This window comes from Bubalus bubalis, chromosome 1 (genome assembly GCF_019923935.1).
Source record: "Bubalus bubalis isolate 160015118507 breed Murrah chromosome 1, NDDB_SH_1, whole genome shotgun sequence".
NCBI classification, from domain to species: domain Eukaryota; kingdom Metazoa; phylum Chordata; class Mammalia; order Artiodactyla; family Bovidae; genus Bubalus; species Bubalus bubalis.
The window spans coordinates 25,747,761-25,766,643 of NC_059157.1; the positions used below are offsets into that span (position 1 = coordinate 25,747,761).

Below are 18,883 nucleotides of genomic sequence, written 5' to 3' on the forward strand. Positions count from 1 at the left end.
TTCCAAAAACAGAGCTTTAATTATCAACATCCAAAGCCCGAGGGAGAAAAACATAAGTTTACCCTCAAACAATATATGGTGAAGAGAAGGATGAAGAGTCCATATTCAGCCACACAGGAAGAGGATGAAAGACTTTTCCTGCCGTGGGAAAGAACTTCAAAGGGGAGCAAAGAGGCGGAGGGTGAGTCTGTGAGTGATGCTTCACTTCCCGCCTAGGCTGAGTCCAGTGGTGAAGACAACTGGAAATCCAAGATGGGTTTAGAGAACCCAAGGTGGGAAAGGACTAGCTCTTCCCTTTCAAAGCAAAGCCTGGGAAGCCTGCAAGTCTCTTAGAGAAAGTAGCAGCAGCAAAATCTGAGATATGCCCAGACAGCTGGCCCAAGGGCAGCCTCAGGGGCTGCCAGGGTTTCATGGGGACAGAGACAGAGAACTGTGACAGCCCCTGAGAGCGGGGTGAAGATGACACCCAGGCCAGGGGACGTGAAGGAACCTGGGATCTCCATCCCAGTGAGCAGGACCCAGAGTGGCCTGCATGGAACAGATCATCAGGAGGGTTATTGGGAGAACAGTGGTCCCTTGAGCACAAGCAGGTACATCTAGAGGCAGATGGGAGAAGGTGAAGCTCAGCATCATTTCAGAGATGGACACAGGCTGACTGAGGACCCAGCATCCTCTTCTCCTGGCCTGGATGATTGTTAAAGTCTCTTCATTCTGGAACTCAGGTCACTGCCTGGGCAGAAAGGAGGAAAAGAGTTGAGGAAGCATAGGCAATGAGTGAGGGCAAAATCTCAGGTGGCACTAGTGATAAAGAACCCACCAGCCAATGCAGGAGACATAAGAGACGTGGGTTCGATCCCTGGGTCAGGAAGATCCCCTGGAGGAGGGCATGACAATCCCCACTCCAGTATTCTTGCCTGGGAAATCCCATGGACAGAGGAATCTGGTGGACTACAGTCCATAGGGTTGCAAAGAGTTGGACATGACTGAAGCAACTTAGTATGCAGGAAATGATTGAATCATTGATCACCACCATCTATGGAATTTTACCCTAACTGAGCTAACCCTGAATCAGATTATTTTTGTCACTGTTCATTAAAAAAAAAAGGACACACAAAATTTAGTTCTTATAGAGAAATGAAGTTTCAATTTTGCATACCTGTGCAATATACAGGGAAGGTTAATAAAATTTTTACTTAAAACTTCAGGCATTCCTGCTGTTGAAGTGCAGGGCATTCACCCCAGGGGTTCTCACTGGCCCTTCAACCAGCCTTACTTCTTACTTCTGGTTTTCTCGCTTACATTCACTTCTCTACTCCTTTACATCCAGTTTGCTTTGGGAATTCCAAGTTCTGCGGGGTGCAGAGCAAGTCAACTTGCTCTGCAAGTCAAAGTATTGGAGTTTCAGCATCAGTCCTTCCAATGAATATTCAGGACTGATTTCCTTTAGGACGGACTGGTTGGATCACCTTGCTATCCACCCTCACAAGAGTCTTCTCCATCACCACAGTTCAAAAGCATCAATTCTTTGGCACTCAGCTTTCTTTATAGTCCAACTCTCACATCCATACATGACTACTGGAAAAGCCATAACTTTGACTAGACGGACCTTTGTTGACAAAGTCTCGGGCAACACAAAGAATCTTCCTATGGAACAAAATCCATCCCTAGAAGTCACTTCGATGATGAATGGCATCTTCCTCCTTTACAACTATGTTGTACATGACTGAAGCAGCTCAGCATGCATGCAGGGAGAAACACTGGGCTGATGAAGACTCAAGATTGCCAGGAGAAATATCAATAACTTCAGGTACACAGGTGACACTACCCTTACGGCAGAAAGCAAAGAAGAACTAAAGAGCCTCTTGCTGAAAGGGAAAGAGGAGAGTGAAAAAGTTGGCTTAAAGCTCAACATTCAGAAAACTAAGTTCATGGCATCTGGTCCCATCACTTCATGGCAAATAGATGGGGAACCATTGGAAACAGTGACAGACTTCATTTTTTTGGGCTCCAAACTTCACTTTCCCTTTTCACTTTCATGCATTGGAGAAGGAAATGGCAACCCACTCCAGTGTTCTTGCCTAGAGAATCCCAGGGACGGGGGAGCCGGGTGGGCTACCGTCTATGGGGTCGCACAGAGTCGGACACGACTGAAGTGACTTAGCAGCAGTAGCAGCAAACTCACTGCAGATGGTGACTGCAGCCATGAAATTAAAAGACTCCTTGGAAGAAAATTATGACCAACCTAGGCAACATATTAAAAAATAGAGACATTACTTTGCCAACAAAGGTCCATCTAGTCAAAGCTATGGTTTTTCCAGTAGTCACGTATGGATGTGAAAGTTGGACTATAAAGAAAACTGAGTGCCAAAGAATTGATGCTTTTGAACTGTGGTGTTGGAGAAGACTCTTGAGAGGGTAGACAGCAAGGCGATCCAACCAGTCCATCCTAAAGGAAATCAGTCCTGAATATTCATTGGAAGGACTGATATTGAAACTCCAATGCATTGACCACCTGATGTGAAGAACTGACTCACTGGAAAAGACCCTGACACTGGGAAAGATTGAAGGCAGGAGGAGAAGGGGACAACTGAGGGTGAGATGGTTGGATGGTATCACCAACTCAATAGACATGAGCTTGAGTAATGGACAGGGAGGCCTGGCGTGCTGCAGTCCATGGGGTTGCAAACTGAACTGAACTGATGCATCAGTAATGTGCTAGTTGCCTTTTGTACCTTGCCTCTCAATAACCCAAACAAGAAAGCTGAAGGAGGCTCAGAAGGAAAATAGAAAGAGACATAGGTCAGAAATTGAGTGGGCAATATTCGGACACTGTCTCCCTATTCTGAAATCCTACACTGTTAGCCATTGTACTGCAAATATTCCTAGTCTTTGCTTAGGTACTTGGTTAACATCCCTGAGGATGAAGTCTTGATCATGCCATTTCTTCCAAAGCCTTGGATTCCATCCAGCCTGCTTAGCCTGATTTACTGGTTAACGAAACAGCTGATGGCTGTGGGCTCAGTGTCCCCAGTCAGGAAGCTCATTGTTTGCCTTCTCACTTTGGCAACTTGCTCAGTGGTACCATCAGCCTTACTGCCTCTGAGGCCTGGGGGAGTCTTTTAATTCCCTTCTGATGAGAACAGTCATCTCCTGCTCTGAGTTTCAACTGAAATTTGATAGTGAATATTTCCTGTGCATCTCTCTGGGAGCAGTAGCTAATGGGTGATATTACTGTTTAATCTTTTTATGTCACCCCCTGTGGACTACCAGCAACACCCAGAGCAGGGTTCTTGCAGCCTCCTTGGAGAAAAAATGATTCCCAAAGGGAGTGGGTTTACGCTGGTTCCCAGCCAATGTTCTTACAAAATAGAGGCGGGAGGAGAGTTGTGTAAATGTACGGAATCTTGCAAATTAGTTGTCCCTAGGCTGAAAAACGGAGAAGGCAATGGCACCCCACTCCAATACTCTTGCCTGGAAAATCCCATGGATGGAGGAGCCTGGTAGGCTGTAGTCCATGGGGTTGCTGAGGGTCAGACATGACTGAGCGACTTCACTTTCACTTTTCACTTTCATGCATTGGAGAAGGAAATGGCCACCCACTCCAGTGTTCTTGCCTGGAGAATCTCAGGGACGGGGGAGCCTGGTGGGCTGCCATCTATAGGGTTGCACAGAGTCGGACACGACTGAAGTGACTTAGCAGCAGCAGCAGCAGTAGCCTGGAAAAATTGTATGTTCAGAAATGCCTAACAACTCATGAAAAGTAGACACTTTTAATATTTTCTCATTTCTAAGAAGACTGAAAAGTAGAACACATTGCATTTAACCTTGGCAATCTAATGATCATTACAAATTTATCTATTTCAAGGTTATTTCACTCTGAAAAATTAAGTTTTGAGTTTTTGAAAAAATCTTAGAAAAAAATCTTTCATGAGTTAATACACTGTGCTGTGATAACAGTCAAGTAGATTAAACTCAAACCCAACTTGATTAATTTCTGTTTTAAAAACTCTATCAATTCTAACATAAAATAAAAATTAAATTAAAAAAAATAAAAACCCTATTTACCCCAGGTAGGCAAGCTTTTTTAATAATCAAAAATCAGTGTAATTCACCATAGTATTAGACTAAAAAAAAAAACCCTCTCTTTTAAAAAAATTAATTTTATTAGTTTATTTGTTGGCTGTGTTGGGTCTTCACTGCTGTGCAGGCCTTTCTCTAGTTGTGGTGACTGGGGCCCACTCTCCAGTTTCAGCGCAGGCTTCTCATTGTGGTAGCTTCTCTTGTTGCTGAGCACCGGCTCCAGGGCATGCGGGCTTCAGTATTTGCGGCTCCCTGGCTCTAGAGCACAAGTTAAACAGTTGTGACCCACAGGTTTAGTTGCTCCTTGACACATGGGATCTTCCTGGGTCATGGATCAAACTTGTGTCTCCTGCATGGGCAGGCAGATTCTTTACCACTATGCCACCCTCAGATCAGATCAGATCAGATCAGTCGCTCATTCGTGTCCGACTCTTTGCGACCCCATGAATCACAGCACGCCAGGCCTCCCTGTCCATCGCCAACTCCCAGAATTCACTCAGACTCACGTCCATCGAGTCAGTGATGCCATCCAGCCATCTCATCCTCTGTTGTCCCCTTCTCCTCTTGCCCCCAGTCCCTTCCAGCATCAGAGTCTTTTCCAATGAGCCAACTCTTCACATGAGGTGGCCAAAGTACTGGAGTTTCAGCTTCAGCATCATTCCTTCCAAAGAAATGCCAGGGCTGATCTCCTTCAGAATGGACTGGTTGGATCTCCTTGCAGTCCAAGGGACTCTCAAGAGTCTTCTCCAACACCACAGTTCAAAAGCATCAAATCTTTGGCGCTCAGCCTTCTCCACAGTCCAACTCTCACATCCATACATGACCACTGGAAAAACCATAGCCTTGACTAGACGAACCTTTGTTGGCAAAGTAATGTCTCTGCTTTTGAATATGCTATCTAGGTTGGTCATAACTTTCCTTCCAAGGAGTAAGCATCTTTTAATTTCATGGCTGCAGTCACCATCTGCAGTAATTTTGGAGCCCAGAAAATTAAAGTCTGACACTGTTTCCACTGTCTCCCCATCTATTTCCCATGAAGTGATGGGACCAGATGCCATGATCTTCATTTTCTGAATGTTGAACTTTAAGCCAACTTTTTCACTCTCCTCTTTCACTTTCATCAAGAGGCTCTTTAGTTCCTCTTCACTTTCTGCCATAAGGGTGGTGTCATCTGCATATCTGAGGTTATTGATATTTCTCCCGGCAATCTTGATTCCAGCTTGTGCTTCTTCCAGTCCAGCGTTTCTCATGATGTACTCTGCATATAAGTTAAATAAGCAGGGTGACAATATACAGCCTTGACGTACTCCTTTTCCTATTGGGAACCAGTCTGTTGTTCCATGTCCAGTTCTAACTGTTGCTTCCTGACCTGCATACAAATTTCTCAAGAGGCAGGTCAGGTGGTCTGGTATTCCCATCTCTTGAAGAATTTTCCACAGTTTATTGTGATCCACACAGTCAAAGGCTTTGGCATAGTCAATAAAGCAGAAATAGATGTTTTTCTGGAACTCTCTTGCTTTTTCGATGATCCAGCAGATGTTGGCAATTTGATCTCTGGTTCCTCTGCCTTTTCTAAAACCAGCTTGAACATCTGGAAGTTCACGGTTCACGTATTGCTGAAGCCTGGCTTGGAGAATTTTGAGCATTACTTTACTAGCCTGTGAGATGAGTGCAGTTGTGCGGTAGTTTGAGCATTCTTTGGCATTGCCTTTCTTTGGGATTGAAATGAAAACTGACCCTTTCCAGTCCTGTGGCCACTGCTGAGTTTTCCAAATTTGCTGGCCTATTGAGTGCAGCACTTTCACAGCATCATCTTTCAGGATTTGGAATAGCTCAACTGGAATTCCATCACCTCCACTAGCTTTGTTCACAGTGATGCTTTCTAAGGCCCACTTGACTTCACATTCCAGGATGTCTGGCTCTAGGTCAGTGATCACACCATCTTGATTATCTGGGTCATGAAGATCTTTTTTGTACAGTTCTTCTGTGTATTCTTGCCACCTCTTCTTAATATCTTCTGCTTCTGTTAGGTCCATACCATTTCTGTCCTTTATCGAGCCCATCTTTGCATGAAATGTTCCCTTGGTATCTCAAATTTTCTTGAAGAGATCTCTAGTCTTTCCCATTCTGTTGTTTTCCTCTATTTCTTTGCATTGGTCTCTGAAGATGGCTTTCTTATCTCTTCTTGCTATTCTTTGGAACTCTGCATTCAGATGTTTATATCTTTCCTTTTCTCCTTTGTTTTTCACTTCTCTTCTTTTCACAGCTATTTGTAAGGCCTCCCCAGACAGCCATTTTGCCTTTTTTAGCTAGAAGCCCTGAAAAAAACCTTTTAATATCATCTCAATAGATACAGAAAAATCATTTGACAAAATCCAACATCCATTTCAGATTAAAAAAAAAAACTCTCAGCAAACTGGAAATGGACTGGAACTTATTCATTTGATAAAGGGCATCTACAAAACTATAGCTAATGTCATACTCAGTGATGAAAGATTGAAAGTTTTCTCCCAAAGGTCAGAAGCAAGTCAAAGATATAACTATCCTTATTACAGTAAGCATTTCACAGTATAGACAGGAAGCAAATCATCACACTGAACCCCTTAAACTTATACAATGTTATATATTAATTGTATTTCAGTAAAACTGGAAAAAATTGTAAATTAAAATGGGCAAAAATTTTGAATAGGCACTTCAAAGAAGATACATGAACAGCAAGTAAGCACATAAAAGTTTGCTCAAAATAATTAGTCAATGCAGAAATGCAAATTAAGACATAATAAGATACCACCTCACACCTATAAAAATGGCTAAAATTCAAAAGATTAACCATGTCACATGTTGGCAAAGATGTTCAGCAACTAGAATTCTAACACACTGCTATTGGGAATGTAAAATGGTGCAAACGCTTTGGAAAACAGTGTGGTAATCTCTTAAATAGTTAAACATATACCTTCCATTTGACTCAGCTATTCCACCCTGTTAGGGAATTTTAAATGGAGGAAGTCTTGTTCAGGCTTCAGAAGCAGGAAAGCAGGCTTCTGACCCTGATTCCGTGCCCGCATGCAAGCTTAGCAAGTCAGGCAGCACTTTAGAAGAGAAAGGGAGTGGGTCTTAGAATTCTTGAGCAACTAGAGGTCTGTCAAATCTCCCAGGGGCTAATAAAATCCTGCAACTCACAAGGTGAAACAAACAGCATTGTAAAAGTTAAAAAAAAAACAACTGCATTTTTGCGTACAAACTGATGACGATACCAGTTTTCAGCCTGGGATTATAAGCCTGAGTGCCCCAAACTGCAATCCGAAGTCTGTCATGGTGTGGACACGTTGCTCAGGACATTTCCCGATTGGAACTCCACATTGCTGTTAACCAGGGACTTCCCAGGGCTGTTTAACTCTGAATGTTGTTCAGCCCACTTTGATGATGTATATGCTGTTACTTTTCTCTATTGTTTTTATTTCTCTTCTCTTAATGACTGTATATTGTAATTAAGTCAAATAATCCTCTATTAAATATCAAATTTGTTTGTTGTGTGTGATGAAAGTGGTTTCTTTTGTTAAAGAATCCTTCGAATCTAAAACATAAGTAAAACTTTCAGGAAAACACACTTCCAGGTATTTAACCAAAAGAAACAAAAGAATATGTCTATACAAAGATTGGTACATGAATGCTCATAGCATGCTTATTTATAACAGGCAAAAACTAGAAATAACCCAAATGTCCATTGCCAGGTGAGTGGATATAGAAATTGTAACATAACCATACAATTGAATACTATTCAGCAATTTTTTAAAAATGAGCTATTTTCTCATACAACATGTGTGAATGTCAAAATACTTACGCTGCATGAAAGAAGCCAGACTCTCACCCACCCACACACATACACACAAAGACTAGACACTGTATAATTCTATTTATATAAAACTCGAGAAAATACAAATTAATTTATAATGACAGAAAGCAGAATAGTGGTTGTCTGGGGACTGGGAGGGGGTTAGCTGGAGGAGAGTAGAGAGAAAAAGAGTCAGAGATGACAAAGGGCACAAGGAAACTGTGGGTAGTGATTCACTCTCGATTGTGTTGTTTCCATATGTGTCAAAACCTATCCAGCTATAGAACTAGTCAATTACAATGACCTTAGTGCTAGTCAATTACAACTCAGTGAAGCTGTTATACAAAATCCCTTTTAAATGATTTTAATTTATTCAATTATGGAAAATCTGCCTTTTCCTATATCCTATATTTTCAAATTAAAAGAGTTAAGTTACTTTTGGAAATGCTTCAAGCAGTCACTTTATAAGGACATTGACACATTTGAATGGGATGACTGAAAATGTAAAACGGTACAGTGAGAGCTCTCAAAGGCAAATCTGTGTCAGCAAAAGGTCCCAAGTGTTTCAGCGTCACCAGGTGCCAGGAAGTGTGCTGTAGGTGAAGCATGCAAAGGCTTTGTCTTTAGGGACTCAGGCGATTTGTACACAAAAGAAATATTGGGCTCCTAAGGAAAAGCTGACCTAGGAGAATCCAGGACTGGTAGGTTGGACTGTCGAATTGGAGAAATATAGGCACTGACTGACCGCAGAAGCATGCTCCCAGTCTTCCAGGGCTTGATTGCACTCCTCAGCCAGCCCTCACCCGCCCAGGCAAATAGTAAGGGATTCTCTTGGACAAAGTGTATTCTCCTTTGCTCTTCTTTCTCACTCTCTGGAAAGCAACCACAAAGCCCTGGTCTGGGGTATGAAAATCTGCACAGAGATCCCTGGCGTGCCTCATCCCCTAAAAAGCCCAGAAGCACAAAGGGGACCAGAGTTATCCAAGTGTATGCTCTTGATCTGATTTTTCTGTTTCTGCCCCTTTCAAAAAGATTCAATGTGTTATTGGCAATAACACTGTATTTATAAACTTCAAAGTTACTAAGAGACTAAGTCTTAATTTCTTTTACCACACACACACAAAAGTGATAATTGTGTCATGTGATTGAAGTGTGAACTGAGGCTAGGGAGGCAACACAGAAATGTATCAAATCAGCACTGTTGTACCCCTCAAACTTACACAATGTTGTACCTCAATTGTATCTCCACAAGAAAGAAAAAGATTCAATGGGAAAGCTGTGCTGACCATGGTGGCAGTAGGAAGAGCCACTGTGTACCTGTGGTCCCAGCAGCAGTGCGTGCGTGCTAAGTCACTACAGTCGTGTCCGACTCTTTGCAACCCCATGGACTGTAGCCCTGCCAGGGTCCCCTGTCCATGGCATTCTCCAGGCAAGAATACTGGAGCAGGTTGCCAAGCCCTCCTCCAGGGGATCTTCCCAACTCAGGGATCAAACCCACATCTCTTTTGTCTCTTGCATTGGCAGGTAGGTTCTTCACTGCTAGCACCACCTGGGAAGCCCCAGGAGCAAATAACTTTGGCTCCAACTACATATGTGCAAAATGGTGGCTTCAGCAAAGCAAATCAACGATAAAGATGAGTTGAGGGAACGTTCTATTCCAGTAGGAGATGGAGATGAATGAATACTGACTGCTCACTGGAGACCCTAGGGTCCAGCCACAAAGGACTCAGCTGTCGCACCAGGATGGGACAATTAACAATAGCCACTGAAGGGCATCCAGCCAATCTCAGAAAACTGAAAGTCATCTAGATTCTAAGGAGAGAAAAGTAAAAAATCTCAAGTCTTTCTTTGTAACTGGCTCAGAATTCGCTTTTACCTGTTTAAGTTGTCCTAAATCTGTGATTTAGTTGTCCTAAACCTGTGATAAAATTCTGGATGTAAGTATCATAGTTTAAATCATTGTTGCACATAGACTGTCCTGCCACCTTGGAAATAGTCTTCATCTGCACTGTCCAACCTGTTAGCCACATGTGGCCACTGAATACTTGCAATGTGATGAATGTGAATGCTATTGAATTTTCAACTGTATTTAATTGTAGTTTGTATATGAATAGTGACTTGTAGCTAATGGCTACAGTATTGAATTTTTTTCACCTATCCTGAAACAGTCTGCCTTTTAATTGATGGTAATGTTGTCCTGAGTGAATTTTAAGAAACAAGTTAAATTGCTACAAAGAAAAAACACCAATATTTTTGTATTCCATATTTGAGAGCATCTCAAAACTGGTACATTTGTTCTTATTCCTGTTGTGTTTTGGGGTTTTGTGACTACTAAGAAAAAATTTTAGAAAAGACACATAGCTGTTTCTTTTCTTTTTAAAGGAAAAGCCATTAATTTCATTACATTAGAGAGTAGTTTCAACTTTTACATAGTGAGCCAGAAAGTTATAGCAGATATGTTATTTTGTTACTCAGTATTAATTTACATTTGTCCTGGTCACAGAACAATGGTTTGTTTTTCTGTCAACAGAACAATAGTTTTTTGGTTTTGTTTTTTTATCAACACCACCCAAACCTATCCACCTCTTTCATTCTGTCCCATCACTTAAACACGGGGAGGAGTAGAAATTTTCTCATCATCCAATCAGAGCCAACCAAGTGAAATGAGATTTTTGTAGGGACTGTAGAGAAAAGACAGCTCATGTCAGCAAGACTGCTGGGAAATAAGCATAATGTGAACCTGGAGGGTCCATGTGAGGCTTGAGGGAATCACCAACAAAAATGAAGTCAGGACCCAGAATTCTTCATTTGTAGAAATAAGCAACTCATGTATAAGGCTTAAGATCTTCACATTTTACTGATTGTGGATTTACTGTCAGCCTTCCTGACAAAGCTGGAAAAAGACACAGGGTCTATGTTAGTTCATTTCACTTGGTGGCTGCCTGGTAAACGTTTGGTGAATTAACCAATTATTCAAATCACCAAATATTTACTGAACTCAATTCTGTAAAGGTGCCAGAAGAAAAGGTCCCTGTCCTCAAGGAGCAATGAACCCTGTTGAGGAAGTTAGACACAAATACCTGCTCATGCTGAGAGTTGACAACACAAGATTCAGGATCATAAAGAAAGAGCAAGCACAGGGTTAATTGCCAGTTAAGTGATGGGTAATACGCAATGAAGAATTTCTGAGCAGAAAACAACTATTCAAGCAGAGATGATCAAATAGACATTTTACAGGGGAGATGGTTTGAATTTGATCTTAAAAGATGCTTAAGCAGGCTTCTCTAGTGGTCCAGTGGTTAAGAATCCTCCTGCCAATGCAGGGGACATGGGTTCATTTCCTGGTCCAGGAAGATCTCACATGCCAAGGGGCACCTAAGCCTGTGTGCCACAACTACTGAAGCCAATGCACAGCAACGAAGACCTAGCACAGCCAAAAATAATTAAAATTTTACGAGTTTTTAAAGGTGGCTACAGACTCATTTCTCTCCTCGTGAATGTAAGTGTTCATGGGTTTTGGGTTGAGAAGGGGATGACAGAGGATGAGATGGACATGAGTTTTAGCAAGCTCCGGGAGTTGGTGATGGATAGGGAGGCCTGGCATGCTGCAGTCCATGCGGTCACAAAGAATTAGACATGACTGAGCGACTGAACTGAACTAAAGCTTTGGGTGGATGAAAGTGTGAATGAAGCATACTCTGAAAGGCATGAGAACAGAGAAATGCAGAAGTTTCCTATCTGAGAGTACAGGATGAAATTGCTTATGTCCAAGTCATCAGTAGTCTTTAATTACGAATCTCAGAGAAGCGAAACATCTCAGGTATTCTTCAGGACTTAGAATACTAAAATTTTTAAAAATAGATACACTTCAAGTTTTAAAAGATCAGAAAAAAAAATTTTTTTTTTCTGATTTCCATTACTTGTAAAACTATATTCTCAGGGACTATCATTTGGAAAAGTAATCATCTTTTCCTACTGCTTAAGTTTAAACTAAGTCCCTGTGGTTTTGCATTAAATTTCAATTATTTAAATAAACAACAGACTCATTTCTCTCCTCTTGAATGTAAGTGTTCTTGGTAATTTTCAATGGGATGTGTGAGAAAAATTCCATATCTTTGGATTTGACAACCTAATTTATTTTTTCAATTTCTATGTTTTTCATTGAGATTATGTACCACATGGGAAATAGTTTTCTCTGTCTCTTTCATTTCTCAACAGTCTATCAGGTTTCCAGGTTTTTTCTCTCATCGCAGTAACCTGAGGTCCAGTTTTAGTTTCTGAAGTCCACAAGGAACCTTGATCCAGAGCAGTGCTGCCCAGAACTTGGGCCCTGGTTCCCTGTATATGTGCCTGTCTGGACATGACAGAAAACTGGTTCTTAGAAGTCGATTGCCTAGTTGTAAAATACATACTTTTCTGTCTAAGAATGAGACCAGGACAAAACCTTTCCATTTGCAGAGGGAGTCTAATAAAAGAAAAATGAAAACAAAACAAAACAAAAAGTATCTGTGATTGGGAAGGAAAATTGTCATCTTCTTTCCTTTCCAAACAGTGCTGGAGGCATATGTCAATATGTACTAAGAACAGAAAAATGTCTCTCTCTTTTTTTTTTTTCTTTTTCTTTTTTAATCCATGTAGTTAGTGTGAGACAGCTGCAAATCCTCACTTTCATGGAAACAATCCCACACCCTTATTCACCCTCAAGCTCTTTTTTCCAACTCAGATCGGATTTTTTTCCCTTTCATAGGCTCATAAAATGTTGAACCTCAGGGATCATTTAGTCTTATTTTATAAACGGAATGAACAGATGAGGATGATACTGGAAAACCATGGGAGAATTTACCCGCGTATCCTATCTTCTGCCCTTGTACTCATGCACAAGTTCAACATGCTTCAGTAACATTCAGCTTTCTTAAAAGATCTGCTGGTTTTAAGACTCCAAGTCTTGGCACAGGCAGTTCCCTTGCCTAGAATGACCAGCTCTTCCCTCATCAGAAACACACCTGCTCATTCTCCAAGACCCAACTCGAAAGTCAGCTCATCCTCGGGGCCTTTCCCAGTTCTTTGAGGCGATTGCTGTCTTATGACTCCCATGTTTTCTTAGAGTGCCTGGCACTTAGGGAGACATGGCCCTTGTCATGGTATAATACAATAACCTTTTATACATTCTGACATTCACTGGACCATGAGTGACTTAGTTTCAACTTTTCATTTCTACATATGCATTCCCTAGCATGGTACTTGCCACAGAAATAAGATAACTAATAGCTGATGACTGAATGCTTGGCCAGAACTTGTGTACAACTTCCCTCATGTCTAATAGATGGGTTACACATTCTGAGGTCTGATTATTATCTAAATTGAAACATTACTTTGAATAGTGAGCCCCACACCTTTTGGATAACAAACTAAATTAGCATGATTGCTTGTTTTTGAACTTCTTTGATATATTTGTTGAATAAATTATTAACCACAACCTACTATTCACTAACTGTTTATTAAATTTAAGAAGTATAGGGTCTTTTAGATTTATCCCTAGAAAAACTGAATTACTAGACTCAGTAAATTTAAAATAAAATTAGAGTTTGGTTACTTTTGCCTTTTTGTAAGAAATTTCTTTGTCCTCCATTAACTAGATATGATTAGGCTTCATAATCAAGTTTCGTAATATTTTATCCTCATGGAGAGTTTTCCTCCACTTGTAAGTTCTTTCCCTAACTCAAATATTTTAGGGACTAGGAAGAATAGAGTTTAATACATATATATTTCTAAGACGTTACCAAATATAAGATGTAGGAAATTTTAATTTAAAAAAATTTATTTTATATTGAAGTGAAGCCAATTAACAACATTGTGATAATTTTGGATGGACAGCAAAGGGACTCAGCCATACATATCCATGTATCCATTCTCCCCCAAACTCCCCTCCCATCCAGCCTGTCACATAAGGTTGAGCAGAGTTCTCTGTACTGCACAGTAGGTCCTTGTTGGTTATCCATTTTAAGTGTAGCAGTGTGTACACATCCATCCCAAACTCCCTAGCTATCCTTTCCTCCCATGCTTCCTCCCTGGCAACCGTAAGTTTGTTCTCTAAGTCTGTAAGCCTAAAACTTAATTTTTTAAAAGTTATCTCTAACCTTATCTTCCAGTCCAGTGGTGAAATGGAAATTATTTACCCTGGGAACTCTGACTGCCTTACTGATGAATCATTCCTGCTGTGACATGAGGCCCCAACCCTGGGTTCCTGTGTATTCTCTCCATTGCCATCCCTGGTTTTATATGTTTATTTAAAATGAGCTAGATTGGTGCAAACATTTCAGCCCCTATCAAGAGGCCACTAACCTGTCTGAAAAGGGAGCTCATTAGGGGTGTTGAATAAATCTTTTGGATAAAAATCAAAGACTACATAAAACTTGGTATAAGCAAACTCTGTAAGCACACATGGAGCCAAAAATAAATGTTGTATATTGGCAAAGGCTCAGCATTCAGAAGTCAGGCTATGAAACTTCTGGTGTAAGTTTCCAACTTTCCCTGTAAACCAAAAATGTTAGTATTTGCAGTTTTTTATGGTTTGAACCATGTGCTCCTTACTGCAGAGAAATTCTGAGATTTTAAAATGCTATTTTTAATCTATGTTTTACTCTATTAAGCCAGTTGATATATTGGTGTTTTGGACACACTGGGAAAGAAGTCTTTAAAATCTGCCTTATAATTTCCTAGAGTGAGTTTTACTAAAGGTAAAATCATATCTCCTCATATATTGTGCTACCACATGTTTTTCTCCTGATACACAAAAAGATTGTAGCACTTTTGTGTCTTTATCTCTGAAGACCATGCTTCACACTTTCTTATTTTACATAAAAAAGTAAATAAGTAAACATGTGTATTTGTGTGTATATATATACATGTGCATGTTTATATTTGTCTATATATTTGGTGTGTGTTCATACATAAATATATATATACAAATCTGTACATAAGTAGTGAGGTCTATGAAAATTACATTTTAAACAAATCGCCGGATAGATCTCATTGACTACTGAAGGCCTATGAGTGAAGTTATGGAAATAGTCATCTAATACTAAAACACATGAAGTATGTTTTCTCATTTTGCATTCTGATCATACCTCCCCATCCCATTCTACCTGGAAATAAAAGTGGAGACATACTGGGGAAAGATATTTATGCATGGATGTCCTGCTGAGAGCAGGAAATAACTCCAAAAAGTCTCGTGAGAGCCTTTCTTGCCACCCAGCCAGGCCGATTTGGGAGATTCCAGATGTTTACGGACTTATTATAAACTTTGAATTCTTATCTGAACTCTGACACTAAGCATGGGCTCACGTGATTTCACTCCTCCCCACCCCCACCCGCTAAGGTCTGAGATGATATGTCTTTATATTTTGAATTTAAAAAAGGGAGATCGTTAGCCCAGCAAACCTCTTAACCAAAACCCTTCCGTCAGTCTCCTGGCCAACTCTTTAAACCAACAAAAAAAGGCGCCAGATCACTTTTGAACCCTTTCGAAAAGTAAATCCTAGTTTTGAAATATTATGTTGTTATGAATTCCGCACTTTGGGGATTTGCTTTTATTATTAGAGCACTGATTTGCTTTCTCTCCAATACAGAACACAAGGGCTGAGTGAGTGAAAACCAGGGGCCAGGCTCTGTACTATCTACGTCAGCTCCCCGGTCTTCTACTGCCAGCCCTCCCTCAACACAGGCTACCACAATGTGCACTGGCAATTAAATATTGGCCAAGTTATCTGAGAAGAGAAGGATACAGAGACAGAGGTATGTATATGTTTGGTTTTGCAAATAAAAGAGAGAGTCTTTTTTAACCGAAAGTGGTCTCTGCTGTTGCTGCTGCTAAGTCACTTCAGTTGTGTCTGACTCTGTGCAAAGTGTTCTCTGGGTCACTTTAAATACAAAGAAGCAGGTAGACTGGAAAACGGTGCCTAGAGAGAGAACACCATCTGCAGTTTGCCTGTGTCTATTCCCTTCCTTTGATGACAGTGACGTACCTTGTCTGCACGTAGCTTAAGCTTCCTCTCCCTTTGAGACGTCATCCCCCACCTGGGGTGTAATTCCTGTCACTTGAGTCAGCCCTTTTATGACGTGTGGAAACTTGCCTATCATCAGGTGTTTCTGATTCAAGAGGAGATCCACTTTATTGACTTCCATGCCCAAGATCCAGCTTCCCTGGTGACTCAGTGGTGAAGAATCCCCCCGCCAATGTAGGAGACCTAGGTTTGATCCCTGGGTCAGGAAAATCCCCTGGAGAAGGAAATGGCAACCCACTCCAGTATTCTTGCCTAGGAAATCTTATGGACAGAGGAGCCTGGTGGGCTACAGTCCATGGGGTCAGAAAGAGACACTTAGCTACTAAATGCAACAACAACAATGCCCAAAGAAACTGAAAGCGCATCATTAACACAATTTTTGGGACATTTATGTCACAAGATGTTTGACATTGTTAAGGAGAGTCTGTAGTGATGACCTAAGTCCATTCAAGACACATGAAAAATCAGCAGTCATCTATCCATAACCCAGTTTTCTGGAGGCAAATCCTAGGGGGAAATGAATTGCTTTAGAAGACTAAAACTTCACGGTGTATAATTGAATAAAGTGGAGCATCTCATTAACAACATTTAATAAATAAAATGAGTATCCTTTCACGTTCAGAAACGGTCATTTTCTAATGACCATAGACAAACAACTCATAGCTGGATTTAATCTTTGTGACAAGATAATAGGCTTTATAAAAAATTGGTTGCAGCTGTGCCATCTCCAGTCAACAGTTTCCCTAAAATCAAGGTGATTTTACCACTTGGGAAGCAATTTTAAAATGTTAAAGATAATTTTCGATCTGCTACTGTGTTATATATGACTCTTGCTATATGAAGTCAAGTGAAACCACATTAAAGACCATTCTTAGTGAGTGAAATTTCTTCCTTTCCACACACTCCTGCCAGAGACCTCCTCCTAGCCAGCATGGCTGGAGGAATGCAATCTACACAGCCTCCTTCAGTGCTCCTGATTCTTAAAAGAGGGTCCTTGAAATGCAATGTGCAAAAAAAAATCTACTTTAACTCCACATTTCCTAAACTGCCCTGATAATAACAGTATCCTGGCAGCTTATCAAAATGAGAGCTCCCTGGTTCCCACCAGAAGCTTACTGAACTAGACACTTGAGAGGCAAAACTTGGGAATTAGTTTTTTTAACAAGTGCTGTGGTCATTGCTATCCTCAGAGAGAAGCTGAGGGGAGAAGCTGGGGAGCACCAGTTTAGGGGATGACAAAACACCGAAACTACGCTTGTTGTGGGTGTGTTCTCTCACCTGGGGATGTCAGAGGCATCCTTCCACTCCAGATCTTATTGCTTCTCAGAATGAAATAGAAGGGCATCATAGGGACTTCCCTGGTGGTCCAGTGGTTAAGAATGTGCCTTCTAATGCAGGGGACGCCAGTTTGATCCCTGGTCAGGGAAGTAAGATCCCACATGCCGAGGGGCCACGAAGCCTATCTGCGACAACTGAGAGAAGCCTAACGCTTGCCCAACAGAAGATCCCATGGGCTGAGACTCAGACCCAATGCAGCCAAAGAAAAGGGCATCACAATATGGACAGAGGAGCAGTCCTGAAAAAGATTCAGGAAGTTCAAAATGCAGGCGAGGAGGATAATAAGCAACAGTTTTTCACGGAAGAAGAAACTGCACCATTTCCTTGCAGGGTTAGTCTTAGGCAGCTGTAATCACAGGGTGTGCACCCACAGTACCTCATTCAGTTGTCATATTCTGCAAAATGATGAATTCAACATTTTCATGTCATCACTCCTACATATTCTTAATAATTTAAGGTGTTGCAAGCTTATTTGATAAAATGTATTCATAAAGTTAAATGACATTTGTTTCCCTGTTTTCACTTTCATTTTATGAAACAATACCAAAATACAGGCAGGTGTACCTCAGAGACAGTGTGGGCTCTGTTCCAGATTACTGAAGTAAAGCAAGTTGCACAAATTTTTGGTTTCCCAGTTCATATAAAAGTTAGATTTACACTGTAGTCTATTAAGTGTGCAATACCATTGCTTCCCTGGTGGCTCAGACGGTAAAGCGTCTGTCAGCAATGCAGGAGACCCAGGTTCGATCCCTGGGTTGGGAAGATCCCCTGGAGAAGAAAATGGCAGCCCACTCCAGTATTCTTGCCTGGAAAATCCCATGGACGGCAGAGCTTGGTAGGCTACTGTCCATGGGGTGGCAAAGAGTTGGACACGACTGAGAGACTTCACTTCACCATTATCTAAAAAACAATGTGCATATCTTAATTTTAAAAATACTTCATTGATAAAAAGTGCTATCATCTGACCCTTCAGTGAGTCATAAACTTTGCAACAGTAACATCAAAGATCATTAATCACAGATAATTATAAAGAATATAATAATAGGAAAGCTTAGTATATTGCAAGAATTAGCAAAATCTGAGAGACACGTGAAGTGAGTAAAGGCTATTGGAAAAATAGCATCAATAGACTTACTCCACTCAATTTTGCCACAGGCTTCAAATTCTAACTTAAAAAAAGAAAAGGGCAATATCTGTGAAAGGCAGTAAAGCAAAATACAGCAAAATATAAATATGCGTATAATCTGTGCAGGCTTCTCTGGTGGCTCAGGTGGTAAAGAATCTGCCTGCAAAGTGGGAGACCTGGCTTGGATCCCTGGGTCGGGAAGATCCCCTGGAGAAGGAACTAGCAACCCACTCCAGAACTCTTGCCTGGAGAATGCCATGGGCAGAGGAGCCTGGCAGACTATGGGTGGGAGAGTTGGACATGACTGAGCAACTACATGATGTGACGTGTGACAATCTGTGCAGAAAAGAACAAAAGATTGTCTAAATAAACATATTAGAAGTGAATTTCCAATTTCAGTTCAGTTCAGTCTCTCAGTCATGTCCTACTCTTTGCGACCCCATG

At 41.0% G+C, this 18,883-nt stretch overlaps 1 long non-coding RNA gene across 1 annotated transcript; it reads right to left on the reverse strand.

Annotated features, from left to right (window-relative positions):
- LOC123332629 lies at positions 1 to 15,995 on the reverse strand. The gene is made up of 2 exons (XR_006549541.2): positions 15,937 to 15,995; positions 1 to 730 (listed from the first exon to the last, which is right to left on the reverse strand). It is a non-coding gene; the product is annotated as an uncharacterized LOC123332629 (long non-coding RNA).
- Between the last annotated feature and the right edge of the window lie 2,888 nt (positions 15,996 to 18,883).